The following is an 18,505-nucleotide window of genomic DNA, read 5'->3' as shown; positions in this document are numbered from 1 at the left end:
ACTTACCATACTCACCGGACACTTACCATCCTCACCTGACACTTACCATCCTCACCTGACACTTACCATCCTCACCTGACACCTACCATCCTCACCTGACTCTACCATCCTCACCTGACACCTACCATCCTCACCTGACACCTACCATCCTCACCTGACACCTACCATCCTCACCTGACACCTACCATCCTCACCTGACTCTACCATCCTCACCAGACACCTACCATCCTCACCTGACTCTACCATCCTCACCTGACACCTACCATCCTCACCTGACACCTACCATCCTCACCAGACACCTACCATCCTCCCCTGACACCTACCATCCTCACCTGACACCTACCATCCTCACCAGACACCTACCATCCTCACCTGACACCTACCATCCTCACCTGACACCTACCATCCTCACCTGACACCTACCATCCTCACCAGACACCTACCATCCTCACCAGACACCTACCATCCTCACCAGACACCTACCATCCTCACCTGACACCTACCATCCTCACATATTATTTAGCATCCTCACCTTACCCCTACCATCCTCACATATTATTTAGCATCCTCACCTTACCCCTACCATCCTCACATATTATTTAGCATCCTCACCTTCCCCTACCATCCTCACCTGACTCCTACCATCCTCACATATTATTTACCATCCTCACCTGACACCTACCATCCTCACCTGACACCTACCATCCTCACCTGACTCTACCATCCTCACCTCACTCTACCATCCTCACCTGACTCTACCATCCTCACCTGACACCTACCATCCTCACCAGACACCTACCATCCTCACCAGACACCTACCATCCTCACCTGACTCTACCATCCTCACCTGACTCTACCATCCTCACCTGACATCAACCATCCTAAATTGGCTCGACCATCCTCACCTGACACCTACCATCCTCACCTGACACCCACCATCCTCACCTGACACCCACCATCCTCACCTGACACCCACCATCCTCACCTGACACCTACCATCCTCACCTGACACCCACCATCCTCACCTGACACCTACCATCCTTACCTGACTCCCATCATCCTCACCTGACACCCACCATCCTCACCTGACACCTACCATCCTCACCTGACACCCACCATCCTCACCTGACACTTACCATCCTCACCTGACACTTACCATACTCACCGGACACTTACCATCCTCACCTGACACTTACCATCCTCACCTGACACTTACCATACTCACCTGACACCTACCATCCTCACCTGACACCTACCATCCTCACCTGACACCTACCATCCTCACCTGACTCTACCATCCTCACCAGACACCTACCATCCTCACCTGACACCTACCATCCTCACCTGACACCTACCATCCTCACCTGACACCTACCATCCTCACCTGACTCTACCATCCTCACCTGACACCTACCATCCTCACCTGACTCTACCATCCTCACCTGACTCTACCATCCTCACCAGACACCTACCATCCTCACCTGACACCTACCATCCTCACCTGACACCTACCATCCTCACCTGACACCTACCATCCTCACCTGACTCTACCATCCTCACCTGACACCTACCATCCTCACCTGACTCTACCATCCTCACCAGACACCTACCATCCTCACCTGACACCTACCATCCTCACCTGACACCTACCATCCTCCCCTGACACCTACCATCCTCACCTGACACCTACCATCCTCACCAGACACCTACCATCCTCACCTGACACCTACCATCCTCACCTGACACCTACCATCCTCACCAGACACCTACCATCCTCACCAGACACCTACCATCCTCACCAGACACCTACCATCCTCACCTGACACCTACCATCCTCACATATTATTTAGCATCCTCACCTTACCCCTACCATCCTCACATATTATTTAGCATCCTCACCTTACCCCTACCATCCTCACATATTATTTAGCATCCTCACCTTCCCCTACCATCCTCACCTGACTCCTACCATCCTCACATATTATTTACCATCCTCACCTGACACCTACCATCCTCACATATTATTTAGCATCCTCACCTTACCCCTACCATCCTCACATATTATTTAGCATCCTCACCTTACCCCTACCATCCTCACATATTATTTAGCATCCTCACCTTCCCCTACCATCCTCACCTGACTCCTACCATCCTCACATATTATTTACCATCCTCACCTGACACCTACCATCCTCACCTGACACCTACCATCCTCACCTGACACCTACCATCCTCACCTAACATCCTCACCTGACACCTACATGGGCTGGCACTGACACCATAGGTGAGATTATTACATCTGTGTGTGTGTGTGCACATGCGTCTGTGTGTGTCGCTCTAGATTCATACACTCCACAGTGCCGTGTGCTCTCATCACACCTTGGCATGGGGTCAATTTATTATTTTTTATCTCCACTGGGATTCTCTGCCTCTAACCCTATTACAGGGGTTGAGTAACTGGCTTACTGGTGTTCTTCCATGCCGTCCCTAGGAGGGGTGCGTCACTTGAGTGGGTTGAGTCACTGACGTGGTCTTCCTGTCTGGGTTGGCGCCCCCCCTTGGGTTGTTCCGTGGCGGAGATCTTTGTGGGCTATACTCGGCCTTGTCTCAGGATGGTAAGTTGGTGGTTGAAGTTATCCCTCTAGTGGTGTGGGGACTGTGCTTTGGCAAAGTGGGTGGGGTTATATCCTGCCTGTTTGGCCCTGTCCAGGGGTATCATCGGATGGGGCCACAGTGTCTCCTGACCCCTCCTGTCTCAGCCTCCAGTATTTATGCTGCAGTAGTTTATGTGTCGGGGGTCTAGGGTCAGTCTGTTATATCTGGAGTATTTCTCCTGTCTTATCCGGTGTCCTGTGTGAATTTAAGTATGCTCTCTCTAATTCTCTTTTCTTTCTTCTTTCTTTCTTTCTTTCTTTCTTTCTTTCTTTCTTTCTTTCTTTCTTTCTTTCTTTCTTTCTTTCTTTCTTTCTTTCTTTCTCTCTCCCGGAGGACCTGAGCTCTAGGACCATGCCTCAGGACTACCTGGCATGATGACTCCTTGCTGTCCCCAGTCCACCTGGCCGTGCTGCTGCTCCAGTTTTAACTGTTCTGCCTGCGGCTATGGAACCCTGACCTGCTCACCGGATGTGCTACCTGTCCCAGACCTGCTGTTTTCAACTCTCTAGAGACAGCAGGAGCGGTAGAGATACTCTCAATGATCGGCTATGAAAAGCCAACTGACATTTACTCTTGAGGTGCTGACTTGTTGCACCCTCGACAACTACTGTGATTATTATTATTTGACCATGCTGGTCATTTATGAACATTTGAACATCTTGGCCATGTTCTGTTATAATCTCCACCCCACACAGCCAGAAGAGGACTGGCCACCCCTCATAGCCTGGTTCCTCTCTAGGTTTCTTCCTAGGTTTTGGCCTTTCTAGGGAGTTTTCCCTACACCTGCATTACTTGCTGTTTGGGGTTTTAGGTTGGGTTTCTGTACAGCACTTTGAGATATCAGCTGATGTAAGAAGGGCTATATAAATATATTTGATTTGATTTGAATTTAGGGCTGTATTCAATCCATACTGCTGAAGATTGTGTCTGTTGTACAGACCTGTGTCTGTTGTACAGACCTGTGTCTGTTGTACAGACCTGTGTCTGATGTACAGACCTGTGTCTGATGTACAGACCTGTGTCTGATGTACAGACCTGTCTGATGTACAGACCTGTGTCTGATGTACAGACCTGTGTTTGATGTACAGACCTGTGTTGTACAGACCTGTGTTTGATGTACAGACCTGTGTCTGACAGTGTACCATTTGAGTAGTTTACAGCTGTACAGTACAGGGACCAGATTAGGAACAGAGACTGTGTGTTTGGCTAATTTGGTTTGGTAAAGACACGACTGGTCAGTGTATTAAGACTGCTGGGTCTGTCTGACCAATCCTCTGCTAGAGTACTGTCCTCTATCACAACACTACTTCCCTTCAGTTAGATAATCAACCCAAAACAACAACATACCGTTGCTATTCAACAATATGGGTCAGGCTATTGTACTGCATGTTCTCACATTACTTCCTGCCTGGCTGCCCTAGCTACAATACATTGTGAAGGAATGCTATGTTAACTCGAAATCGGTGGTGCTAGTTGAAGTCTTTTTTAATTGTAATGCAGTTGATTGGTACACACTAAAACTAATTGTCCTAAATAGTACCAGATAAGGGTTCTGTAGCTTGTAAACATAGCGGAACCCTATTTGGTGCTATATGCTGTAGAACCCTTTTTTGAAGGTTCTATAAAGTACCATGCTAATAAGATTCTAAATGGAACCTGTATGCTGCTATAAAGACCCCTTTCCTAAGGTTCTATAAAGAACCATTCAAAAAGGTTCTATATAGCATGGGGTTTCCATGGCATTTCCATTGTTTTGGTCAAACTCTTATACAGCCCTTAAACTCTAGAAGCCTCTGAACAAATGTTCCCGTTCAGATAGAATACTAATGTTAGAACAGAATGCTAATGTGTTCTGTTTTGTGGGAGAGAGTGGATATGAGGCTCCGTGTAGTCATTAATATAGCCTGTTAGAGTGCCTGCTTGCTGCCATAGTGAGAGGCTATGGCCTTGTATAAGCACCTCTGCACGATGGACCAAATAACCCTCACACATGGAATGGAGAGAAAGAAAGAAGAGAAAGAGAGAGAGAGAGGAAAAAAGAGAGTGGGTTGAATAGTGCAGTTTAGTGTGTAATTCATCGAGCTTGAATAGCTGCCAGGTACACAGACAGTTTCTCACACACTCGGAGGGAGGGAGGGAGGGAGGGAGGGAGGGAGGGAGGGAGGGAGGGAGGGAGGGAGGGAGGGAGGGAGGGAGGGAGGGAGGGAGGGAGGGAAAATACAGAGCTAGGGAATAGGTCATCACTATCTTGCCATGAATACAGGACTTTCCATTCCCTAACCTCAACTTAACCCTGTATACCTAATGGACAAGTTCAGATAGTACCTCGCGACTCCGTTTCAAAAGCTTTTCCACCGACTGATTGGGTCAGATTGGGTTTTGACTCGTGTTGATTGGTCCACAACAAGGAAGTGAAATGGGCCTACTTGACTTTTTCTTCACAATGAGACGCACCATAACCTTAGTTTAAAAGTATTTTTAAACAGAGGGCTTTGAGATGCACGGCCTGCGATGGAACTGAATTCAGTTACGTATGTAGTGAGTTGTGGTTAAAGGATGGGAATAAACAAGGTGAACTAATGTTTAATTCATACAAGTACCAAAAACATCTCCTGCATTATACATTGTTTTCTACAGATAATACATAATGTATTTAACTTTGTTGATTTTTGCCTTTAAGACATAGTTTAATTGTGGTAGCAATTGTAATTGCAAGGACTTTATGATTTTATTTCTGTACGTCCTCAAGCAGTACATTTCTTTGTAGTGCTTTGTAACACCCAAACTTGTGTTAACTGAGCTGCCACCAACTTGAAGGAGACACAACCTTCCCTTTGCTGGAGTATTGAAATACATCATCCTGAGATGTTCTGAAACAATACATGGTGTGTCGTAACACCACTTAGTCAAGTGTTGTGCAACACTTTGCCAGAGACTGGGAGCACCAACAAGAGGTTGAAAACACCATTATGGTATTTCGAGTTTAGTGCAGAATTAGATCCCTTCTCTTTTGGTGTCGATTCCTCTCTCTAAAAGCTTCTAAACGCCATTGTGTTGTTTTGAATCCTGTCTAGTTCAGAATTTGATCCCTTTTGTCTGGTGTTTTATGTACTCGATCATATGCCTTTTCATACCGTTTTGGCAGGCATTGTCAAGCACAGTGTTCAAACCGTCAGCACTAACCGGAGGTTGAACTGCAGGAATGAAGGATTCTGCACTTCCCTCCTCAATTTGACAATCATGAATATGGAAATGGGTGCTGTCCTCATTGACCGTTTTGACATCCGTTCAACCTGATCCGTTACACGTCATGGCATAACAAGAGTAATGCTAATATAGAAATATACTTTTCTTTCTTCAAACACGCTCACACACACACGCTCACACAAACACGCTCATACACACACACACACACACACACACACACACACACACACACACACACACACACACACACACACACACACACACACACACACACACACACACACACACACACCATAAAAGTGTGAAGAGAGTTACATCAATAAGCTAGCATGGTCACTTTGTAATGAGAGCAGTGCATTAAAAACCCACAGTTAATCAACATACTGTGAAAGGATTGTGGGTGGTGTAAATACACTCCTCTTCACTGTGGCCAGATGACTGCACACTGCCTTACTGGTATTGACAAATGCCTGAGACTTGAAGACTTGTTTTAGATCCCTGAGTCAAAGGCTTTAGTGTAGCGGGATAACACAGACTTGTGACATATAGGAGACACAGGTTTGAAACCCAGATGGTCACACAAATACATTGACTGAACTGCATAATCTAACATCAGTTACCAAAACAAAGCAGCAGCCAAACCAATAACGTAATGCCAGACAATAAATATTTTTTTGATATCCTCTTAAAGACAATGCTCTCCCTGTGATCAAAATCTAGGGCAGTAAATACAGTAATACACAGTCATTTCCTGGTAAGTGTCAGTCAGGTGGTGGGTGTAGCTGGTGCATGAAGTCAGGCGCAGGAGAGCAGAGAACAACGCACTTTACTTAAGAAATAGCACACAGTAAACATACCAATGTGCGAACAATAACGGTTGCCACAAAACACGTGTGAAAACAGCACCCGGAAAAAAAACAGCCGGAAACGTACCGACCTGAACAATAAACAATCACACACAAAGACATGGGGGAAACAGAGGGTTAAATACATGACCAGTAATTGGGAAATGAAAACCAGGTGTGTGGGAAACAAAGACAAAACCAATGGAAAATGAAAAGTGGATCAGCAATGGCTAGAAGACCGGCGACGTCGACCGCCGAGCGCCGCCCGAACACGGAGAGGAACCGACTTCGGCGGAAGTCGTGACAGTAAGAGAGAGAGAGGTGATGTTTATAGGTCTAGGTATGGAACACAGTTCCTGGTAAGAGAGAGAGAGAGGTCATGTTTCTATGGATTACCGTTCCTGGTCAGAGAGAGAGAGGTCATGTTTCTATGGATTACCGTTCCTGGTCAGAGAGAGAGAGGTCATGTTTCTATAGATTACTGTTCCTGGTCAGAGAGAGAGAGGTCATGTTTCTATGGATTACCGTTCCTGGTCAGAGAGAGAGAGGTCATGTTTCTATGGATTACCGTTCCTGGTCAGAGAGAGAAAGGTCATGTTTCTATGGATTACCGTTCCTGGTCAGAGAGAGAGAGGTCATGTTTCTATGGATTACCGTTCCTGGTCAGAGAGAGAAAGGTCATGTTTCTATGGATTACCGTTCCTGGTCAGAGAGAGAGAGGTCATGTTTCTATGGATTACCGTTCCTGGTCAGAGAGAGAGAGGTCATGTTTCTATGGATTACCGTTCCTGGTCAGAGAGAGAAAGGTCATGTTTCTATGGATTACCGTTCCTGGTCAGAGAGAGAGAGGCCATGTTTCTATGGATTACCGTTCCTGGTCAGAGAGAGAAAGGTCATGTTTCTATGGATTACCGTTCCTGGTCAGAGAGAGAGAGGTCATGTTTCTATGGATTACCGTTCCTGGTCAGAGAGAGAGAGGTCATGTTTCTATGGATTACCGTTCCTGGTCAGAGAGAGAAAGGTCATGTTTCTATGTCTAGGGATGTATCCTGTTTCAATGGCCTCTTTGTTCTTGATAAGGTTGAAGAAACAGTCTAGAGCAGATCCACATTGCATAGTCCTGGTACATTGTGGCAACATTGACACTGTGGCAGCTTCACACAGAATAATATGTCTGCATAGTTCAAGAGGATGTTAGTGATCTGTTTGTAACTGACAGAATCAGACCTGTCTGAGAAGCACCTGACCCTACCAGGCCACCATAGTTACTGATCCTGACCTCCACGTCTGAGAAGCACCTGACCCTACCAGGCCACCATAGTTACTGATCCTGACCTCCACGTCTGAGAAGCACCTGGCCCTACTAGGCCACCATAGTTACTGATCCAGAGGGCTACAATATAGAGCCATATTACAGGGCTTTGCTGAATGAGAGGTCACGTGATGGAAAGATGGAATGTGACACGTCCTGACTCCTCCCTCTGTACAAGTCATTAAGAAAGATGACAATACTGAAGCTTGAGAAAGGCTGAAAGGGAAAAATCCTAATTCTATGGATGAGAGCCCAAATCCTCTGGTTCGAGACAAGGTACAACGACAAGGTTCAGCTTAGGAGTACACACTCCATTAGCAGCCATGCAGTGGCCAACAAGGTCTATTGATTTCAAATCAGGAAATCCTGTCCATTACACAGAGTAAATAACCTGCTGAAGAAAAGGCCAATGCACATGAGAAATGAGGACAGGAGGTAAAATAACAACAACAATATGATGGAAACCTCCACCTGTAACATGACCCCCCCCCCCCATCACACTGATAAACAGTCTCAAAGAAAGAGAGAGGGCACATCATCCCGTTCTTCCTCTAAACCTCCATGAAGTTACTTAACCGTCTATCATCTTCTCTACTTTCCCATTCTCCTCTCTCCTCTCTCCATCAGGCATCAGTTTTCTCCTGTGACTTTACAGTTGCATGTCTGAACTGTTTTGAAATGAATGTCAGAGTATTACTCAGTGCTGTAGCGGCTGTATTGCATGCAGGCTTGTCCAGCCCCTAACTTTCCTTTTTTTATAAAAAAAACCAACTAACTCGAATGTTGACCGAGCTTCCAAGTAATAAACATTGAATATACATGGTCATTAAATTACATTTCAGTCACATAACTATTGACACCCCTTGACATGACCTGTCTCTACCCTCATCCTTTATCTACAGTGCCTTCAGAAAGTATTGACACCCCTTGACATGACCTGTATCTACCCTCATCCTGATTGTAACAAGGCACTAAAGTAATACTGCAGAAAATGTGGCAAAGCAATTCACTTCTTGTCCTGAATACAAAGTGTTATGTTTGGGGCAAATCCAATACAACACATCACTGAATACCATTCTCCATATTTTCAAGCATAGTGGTGGCTGCATCATGTTATGGGTATGCTTATAATCATTGAGGACTCGTATGAGTTTTACAGGATAAAAAAACAAACAGAATTGAGCTAAGCACAGTTAAAATCCTAGAGGAAAACCTGGTTCAGTCTGTTTTCCACCAGACAGTGGGAGATGAATTCACCCTTCAGCAGGACAATAACCTAAAACACAAGGCCAAATGTAAGATTTTAGATATTTACCAAGAAGACAGTGAATGTTCCTGATTGGCTGAGTTACAGTTTTGACTTAAATCTATGGCAAGACCTGAAAATGGTTCTCTAGCAATGACCAGCAACCAATTTTACAGAGCTTAAATAATTTTGAAAGGATTAATGGGCAAATGTTGCACAATCAGTGGCGATTTTAGCATTTCAATCTTGGTGACTCAAACAGCCATTTTTTTTTTTTAGATGCATGCCAGCGAAGCCACTACACAACTCTAAACAAAAATTGTCCTGATAAACTCCTTAGTCATATCTCAGTTTACTCACTTACTTATGGTTCTGCTTATTCCTGATTATTCGTTTTTCAAATCATATGAGCAAAAAATATTTCACTTTATCTGGGATGCTAAACCAGACAAAATAAAACGAGCCTATCTATATAACGAATAGGGGGGGGGGGGGGTTGAGATGATTAAATATAAAAGCACTAAACCTCTAAAAGCTTCACTCATTCAAAAGTTTTATTTGAACCCTAAATGGTTCTCACGTAGATTAATAAGAAAAGCTCATCCATTGTTTAAAAATGGCCCTTTTCCTTTGTGCAGATTGCCATGTCTAATTTTCGATGAATTTAAAATTATACTTTTTTCAAAGTATCTCTCTTTTTCAAACAAGCATTGCAGAGCTGGCTACAATTTCAATTTCATCCCGCTGAAAAGATAGAACAAATATTATGGCTGAACTCAAATGTGCTGGTTGATAAAATTCCTGTATTTATGGGAAAGATGTTTGAAAAGGGTATTTTGTTCTAAAATTATATTGTTAATTGTAATGGTAGAGTTATGTCCTTCATGGAGTTATCAGAATTGTACGGGAAGGTCTACTCAATCCTAGAGTATAACCAATTGATTACAGCATTGCCCCAAAAATGGAGGAGGCGGGTGGCAGCGGGAGGAGGTAGAGAACTGGTCTGTCTGCCCAATATAAAGGATCAAAACAAGCAGAGGAAAAAAATTGCATAAATAGGAATGTATACCAGTTTCATTTGAGGACCAGGATGTTGACAACTGTGCCATATAGATTGCAAAATAGTTGGGAAGAGATTTTTTATGTACCGATTCCATGGTACAGGGTGTATGAGTTGATATATAAAACAACGCAAGATTCTAGACTTCGTGCTTTTCAGCTAAAATTATTATATAGAATTCTTGCCACCAACAAAATGTTGAATATTTGGGGCATAAAATCATCGAAGCTCTGCAGATTTTGTTGTGAGGATACAGAATCAATAGACCATTTATTTTGGTATTGCCCTCAGGTAGCCTGTTTCTGGTCTCAGGTTGAAGAATGGCTGAAAATGCATAGCATTGATCTAAAATTGACCCTAGAAATAGTACTGTTAGGAGATCTGGAGAGACCGGGTCAGTCAATTACTAATATACTAATACTCTTAGTAAAAGTATTTATCTTCAACATGCAATCTGTAGATTCTATTCGATTAGATAGATTGAAATTGTACGTTAAACATCATAGCAGATTTGAAAGATATGTGTTGCGTAGAAACACGAAGTGGGTGGCCAGCAGAGATAGATGGGATGGGCTGAGGGAAGCTGAGGGTTGGTATGTGGAATTGGAGACAAGTGCGAGTGGAGTTGCTGTGTGAGAGAGAGAATGATGGTCAAAAGATAAAGGGAAAAAAAGTCTAAATAAAGTATAATAAAAGTACATTTGAATGACACTGAGGGGCAGTGTTTTTACAACTAATGCCGGTTTGCCTGAGGCTGATGCCGTGCAGGTGTTTGTACACATGCATATACACACACTCTCATTCAAATAAACACATACAAGAACACACACATACATGTAATAGTGCCAGACATGCACACAAACATATAAAGTAGGCATTGCTGTTATGATTTCCGGTCACAACTTGCAGACTTGTTTACGCTGCTGTGCGTTTTGTTGCCGATCTTACTTTGCTACCTTACGGTTTTTTACTTTTTCATTACCGTATATTTTTACTTTTTCCCTCACTCAACTTTTTTCATTCAACTTTTTCACCCCGGAGGTTTTATCTGGACATGGTTCGTCAGAACTTCAAACAGCCGAAGCTAAGTAACATTAACATGATGCCTTCTAATTGCAGTCGTTGTACTTATAATATACAGGAGAACGATCGCCTTACGGCAAGGATAGCTGTGCTGCAAGCCCAGCTTCAGACGCAATCGTTAGGCAAGGGCAATTTCAGTGTAGGAAAGGATGAAACAGCGTCTGTGCCACCAGTAAGTACAGATAGTAACGTTAGTATAAACCCCCTCGCACGGTCCCCGCAGCCGGACAACTTTCTCATGGCTTCTGGAGGGAAACGCTGTAGGAATGCTCAACCGGTGACGCTTATTCAGCCGACAGAAACTTTCAACCGGTTCTCCCCATTAAGCGAGTCGGAGTCGGAGGCCGAGACTTCTCTGGTCTCTACTCCTCCCGTTGTGGGGTCTGAGACGCCGACGGCTCCCACCATTAGCTCTGACAAATTGAAAACCCTAGTCATTGGCGACTCCATTACCCGCAGTATTAGACTTAACACTAATCATCCAGCGATCATACACTGTTTACCAGGGGGCAGGGCTACCGACGTTAAGGCTAATCTAAAGACGGTGCTGGCTAAAGCTAAAACTGGCGAGTGTAGAGAGTATAGAGATATTGTTATCCACGTCGGCACCAACGATGTTAGGATGAAACAGTCAGAGGTCACCAAGCGCAACATAGCTTCAGCGTGTAAATCAGCTAGAAAGATGTGTCGGCATCGATTAATTGTCTCTGGCCCCCTCCCAGTTAGGGGGAGTGATGAGCTCTACAGCAGAGTCTCACAACTCAATCACTGGTTGAAAACTGTTTTCTGCCCCTCCCAAAAGATAGAATTTGTAGATAATTGGCCCTCTTTCTGGGACTCACCCACAAACAGGACCAAGCCTGGCCTGTTGAGGAGTGACGGACTCCATCCTAGCTGGAGGGGTGCTCTCATCTTATCTACGAACATAGACAGGGCTCTAACTCCTCTAGCTCCACAATGAAATAGGGTGCAGGCCAGGCAGCAGGCTGTTAGCCAGCCTGCCAGCTTAGTGGAGTCTGCCACTAGCACAGTCAGCGTAGTCAGCTCAGCTTTCCCCATTGAGACCGTGTCTGTGCCTCGATCTAGGTTGGGCAAAATTAAAAATGGCGGTGTTCGCTTTAGCAATCTCACTAGTATAAAGACCTCCTCCATTCCTGCCATTATTGAAAGAGATTGTGATACCTCACATCTCAAAATTGGGTTACTTAATGTTAGATCCCTCACTTCCAAGGCAGTTATAGTCAATGAACTAATCACTGATCATAATCTTGATGTGATTGGCCTGACTGAAACATGGCTTAAGCCTGATGAATTTACTGTGTTAAATGAGGCCTCACCCCCTGGTTACACTAGTGACCATACCCCCCGTGCATCCGGCAAAGGCGGAGGTGTTGCTAACATTTACGATAGCAAATTTCAATTTACAAAAAAAAAAAAATATGACGTTTTCGTCTTTTGAGCTTCTAGTCATGAAATCTATGCAGCCTACTCACTCACTTTTTATAGCTACTGTTTACAGGCCTCCTGGGCCATATGCAGTGTTCCTCACTGAGTTCCCTGAATTCCTATCGGATCTTGTAGTCATAGCAGATAATATTCTAATTTTTGGTGACTTTAACATTCACATGGAAAAGTCCACAGACCCACTCCAAAAGGCTTTCGGAGCCATCATCGACTCAATGGGTTTTGTCCAACATGTCTCTGGACCTACTCACTGCCACAGTCATACTCTGGACCTAGTTTTGTCCCATGGAATAAATGTTGTGGATCTTAATGTTTTTCCTCATAATCCCGGACTATCGGACCACCATTTTATTACGTTTGCAATCGCAACAAATAATCTGCTCAGACCCCAACCAAGGAGCATTAAAAGTCGTGCTATAAATTCTCAGACAACCCAAAGATTCCGTTATGCCCTTCCAGACTGCCTCTGCCTACCCAAGGACGTCAGAGGACAAAAATCAGTTAACCACCTAACCGAGGAACTCAATTTAACCTTGCGCAATACCCTAGATGCAGTTGCACCCCTAAAAACTAAAAACATCTGTCATAAGAAACTAGCTCCCTGGTATACAGAAAATACACGAGCTCTGAAGCAAGCTTCCAGAAAATTGGAACGGAAATGGCGCCACACCAAACTGGAAGTCTTCCGACTAGCTTGGAAAGACAGTACCGTGCAGTATCGAAGAGCCCTCACTGCTGCTCGATCATCCTATTTTTCCAACTTAATTGAGGAAAATAAGAACAATCCGAAATTTCTTTTTGATACTGTCGCAAAGCTAACTAAAAAGCAGCCTTCGCAAATGGAGGATGGCTTTCACTTCAGCAGTAATAAATTTATGAACTTCTTTGAGGAAAAGATCATGATCATTAGAAAGCAAATTACAGACTCCTCTTTAAATCTGGGTATTCCTCCAAAGCTCCATTGTCCTGAGTCTACACAACTCTGCCAGGACCTAGGATCAAGGGAGATACTAAAGTGTTTTAGTACTATATCTCTTGACACAATGATGAAAATAATCATGGCCTCCAAACCCTCAAGCTGCATACTGGACCCTATTCCAACTAAACTACTGAAAGAGCTGCTTCCTGTGCTTGGCCCCCCTATGTTGAACATAATAATCGGCTCTCTATCCACCGGATGTGTACCAAGCTCACTAAAAGTGGCAGTAATAAAGCCTCTCTTGAAAAAGCCGAATCTTGATCCAGAAATTATAAAAAACTATCGGCCTATATCGAATCTTTCATTCCTCTCAAAAATGTTAGAAAAAGCTGTTGCACAGCAACTCACTGCCTTCCTGAAGACAAACAATGTATACGAAATGCTTCAGTCTGGTTTTAGACCCCATCATAGCACTGAGACTGCACTTGTGAAGGTGGTAAATGACCTTTTAATGACGTCAGACCGAGGCTCTGCATCTGTCCTCGTGCTCCTAGATCTTAGTGCCGCTTTTGATACCATCGATCACCACATTCTTTTGGAGAGATTGGAAACCCAAATTGGTCTACATGGACAAGTTCTGGCCTGGTTTAGATCTTATCTGTCGGAAAGATATCAGTTTGTCTCTGTGAATGGTTTGTCCTCTGACAAATCGATTGTAAATTTCGGTGTTCCTCAAGGTTCCGTTTTAGGACCACTATTGTTTTCACTATATATTTTACCTCTTGGGGCTGTCATTCGAAAACATCATGTTAAATTTCACTGCTATGCGGACGACACACAGCTGTACATTTCAATGAAACATGGTGAAGTCCCAAAATTGCCCTCGCTAGAAGCCTGTGTTTCAGACATAAAGAAGTGGATGGCTGCAAACTTTCTACTTTTAAACTCGGACAAAACAGAGATGCTTGTTCTAGGTCCCAAGAAACAAAGAGATCTTCTGTTGAATCTGACAATTAATCTGGATGGCTGTACAGTCGTCTCAAATAAAACTGTGAAGGACCTTGGCGTTACTCTGGACCCTGATCTCTCTTTTGAAGAACATATCAAGACTGTTTCAAGGACAGCTTTTTTCCATCTACGTAACATTGCAAAAATCAGAAACTTTCTGTCCAGAAATGACGCAGAAAAATTAATCCATGCTTTTGTTACTTCTAGGCTGGACTACTGCAATGCTCTACTTTCCGGCTACCCGGATAAAGCACTAAACAAACTTCAGTTAGTGCTAAATACGGCTGCTAGAATCCTGACTAGAACCAAAAAATTTGATCATATTACTCCAGTGCTAGCCTCCCTACACTGGCTTCCTGTTAAGGCAAGGGCTGATTTCAAGGTTTTACTGCTAACCTACAAAGCATTACATGGGCTTGCTCCTACCTATCTTTCCGATTTGGTCCTGCCGTACATACCTACACGTACGCTACGGTCACAAGACGCAGGCCTCCTAATTGTCCCTAGAAGTTCTAAGCAAACGGCTGGAGGTAGGGCTTTCTCCTATAGAGCTCCATTTTTATGGAATGGTCTGCCTACCAATGTGAGAGACGCAGACTCAGTCTCAACCTTTAAGTCTTTACTGAAGACTTATCTCTTCAGTAGGTCCTATGATTAAGTATAGTCTGGCCCAGGAGTGTGAAGGTGAACGGAAAGGCTGGAGCAACGAACCGCCCTTGCTGTCTCTGCCTTGCCGGTTCCCCTCTTTCCACTGGGATTCTCTGCCTCTAACCCTTTTACAGGGGCTGAGTCACTGGCTTACTGGTGTTCTTCCATGCCGTCCATGGGAGGGGTGCGTCACTTGAGTGGGTTGAGTCACTGACGTGGTCTTCCTGTCTGGGTTGGCGCCCCCCCCCTTGGGTTGTGCCATGGCGGAGATTGTTGTGGGCTATACTCGGCCTTGTCTTAGGACGGTAAGTTGGTGGTTGGAGACATCCCTCTAGTGGTGTGGGGGCTGTGCTTTGGCAAAGTGGGTGGGGTTATATCCTGCCTGTTTGGCCCTGTCCGGGGGTATCATCGGATGGGGCCACAGTGTCTTCTGATCCCTCCTGTCTCAGCCTCCAGTATTTATGCTGCAGTAGTTTATGTGTCGGGGGGCTAGGGTCAGTCTGTTACATCTGGAGTATTTCTCCTGTCTTATCCGGTGTCCTGTGTGAATTTAAATATGCTCTCTCTAATTCTCTCTTTCTCTCTTTCTGTCTTTCTCTCGTAGGACCTGAGCCCTAGGACCATGCCTCAGGACTACCTGGTATGATGACTCCTTGCTGTCCCCAGTCCACCTGGCCGTGCTGCTGCTCCAGTTTCAACTGTTCTGCCTGCGGCTATGGAACCCTGACCTGTTCACCGGACGTGCTTGTTGCACCCTCGACAACTACTATGATTATTATTATTTGACCATGCTGGTCATTTATGAACATTTTAACATCTTGACCATGTTCTGTTATAATATCCACCCTGCACAGCCAGAAGAGGACTGGCCACCCCTCATAGCCTGGTTCCTCTCTAGGTTTCTTCCTAGGTTTTTGGCCTTTCTAGGGAGTTTTTCCTAGGGAGTTTTTCCTAGCCACCGTGCTTCTTTCACATGCTTTGCTTGCTGTTTGGGGTTTTAGGCTGGGTTTCTGTACAGCACTTTGAGATATCAGCTGATGTACGAAGGGCTATATAAATACATTTGATTTGATTTCAATTGTCCTTGATGTCCTTTGTTTTAAATGTATTATTATTATTTTTTATTATAATTTTTTTTGCATTGTTGTTTGCTGTTTTCTTCTGTCTTTTCCTTTTTTTCTCTTTAGTTCATTCTCTTGGTTGTTGGTGCATTGGGGGGTTCTTGGGGGTGGGGAATGGAATGAATTGTATTTCTTTATTTGTTTTATTTCGGGGGGTCTGTGGGAGGGGTCTCTAATGATTGAGGGACAGCTATTGGGGAACTGTTGGGGGATCTTGGAGGGTTGAGGGACAGCTATTGGGGAACTGTTGGGGGATCTTGGAGGGTTGAGGGACAGCTATTGGGGAACTGTGGGGGGATCTTGGAGGGTTGAGGGCCAGCTATTGGGGAACTGTTGGGGGATCTTGGAGGATTGAGGGCCAGCTATTGGGGAACTGTGGGGGGATCTTGGAGGGTTGAGGGACAGCTATTGGGGAACTGTGGGAGTGATCTTGGAGGGTTGAGGGACAGCTATTGGGGAACTGTTGGGGGATCTTGGTGGAATGAGGGCCAGCTATTGGGGAACTGTGGGGGGATCTTGGAGGGTTGAGGGACAGCTATTGGGGAACTGTGGGGGGTGATCTTGGAGGGTTGAGGGACAGCTATTGGGGAACTGTTGGGGGATCTTGGAGGGTTGAGGGACAGCTATTGGGGAACTGTGGGGGGATCTTGGAGGGTTGAGGGACAGCTATTGGGGAACTGTGGGGGGATCTTGGAGGGTTGAGGGACAGCTATTGGGGAACTGTGGGGGTGATCTTGGAGGGTTGAGGGACAGCTATTAGGCAACTGTGGGGGGATCTTGGAGGGTTGAGGGACAGCTATTGGGGAACTGTGGGGGGGGGGGATCTTGGAGGGTTCGGGTTTCACTAGATTGTGATCATGAAAAAGGAAACTATGACATATATTTTATATCACTATCATGCACACGCACCCTCACACATAAGGATGGCTCTGTTGCGGAAAGACTGATACATGTTTGATAGTGTCTTGATGCTGTATTGTTTGTCCTTCATGTTATAATTAAAATGATACCCCTTCCTTGTGTTTTTTGTAATAAAATAAAAAATAAAATAATAAATAAATAATAAAAAAAGAAATTTGCAGAGTGGTTGAAAAATGAGTTTTAATGATTCCAACCTAAGTGTATGTAAACTTCCGACGTCAACTGTATATGTGATACACAATTCTCATGTTTTAAAACCCTTTCAGACAGATGTTTTAAATCCTTAAACCCAGACTTGGACCACACACCCTCTCCACTGAATAGCAGGCAGGGTAGATTAGATGCTTGCAGTTAGCCACTGCTTCCTTCCAAACTACTCATTGTTGAATTTGCGATATCCAACTTGTTGTGTAATGTTTATGTCCAATGGCCAATCTGCACCAAGACATTTTATCTCAAATTTCTCTTCATATGACAAGGTTTGAAAAGCATTTGCCAGTAGATTGTCGACTTGACTCATGATGATGACTCATAGCTAAGATTTTGAAAGTATGATGTTGACATGATTAGTCCAATCAAAGCTACTGTAGATATAACGTGATTTGACATCATTTTATCTGTGGCCAATAACCATGAGCCTTCTTGGATGGGCATTTCCAATGTAACTGTATGGCAGCACTCAAGGGCTTGAGTTTTTGAGCTCTCCCCACAGATTTTGCGGTGAAGTAGTGTCCCCATGAGTGACAGAACACTGAGCCCTGTTTTGGCCCTGTCCAGGGGTATCATCGGATGGGGCCACAGTGTCTTCTGATCCCTCCTGTCTCAGCCTCCATTATGTATGCTGCAGTAGTTTATGTGTCGGGGGGCTAGGGTCAGTCTGTTACATCTGGAGTATTTCTCTTGTCTTATCCGGTGTCCTGTGTGAATTTAAATATTCTCTCTCTAATTCTCTCTTTCTCTCTTTCTGTCTTTCTCTCGGAGGACCTGAGCCCTAGGACCATGCATCAGGACTACCT

This window comes from Salmo salar, chromosome 19 (genome assembly GCF_965601325.2).
Source record: "Salmo salar chromosome 19, fSalSal1, whole genome shotgun sequence".
Classification (NCBI taxonomy): Eukaryota; Metazoa; Chordata; class Actinopteri; order Salmoniformes; family Salmonidae; genus Salmo; species Salmo salar.
Note: the sequence above shows the minus strand (reverse complement) of the source record.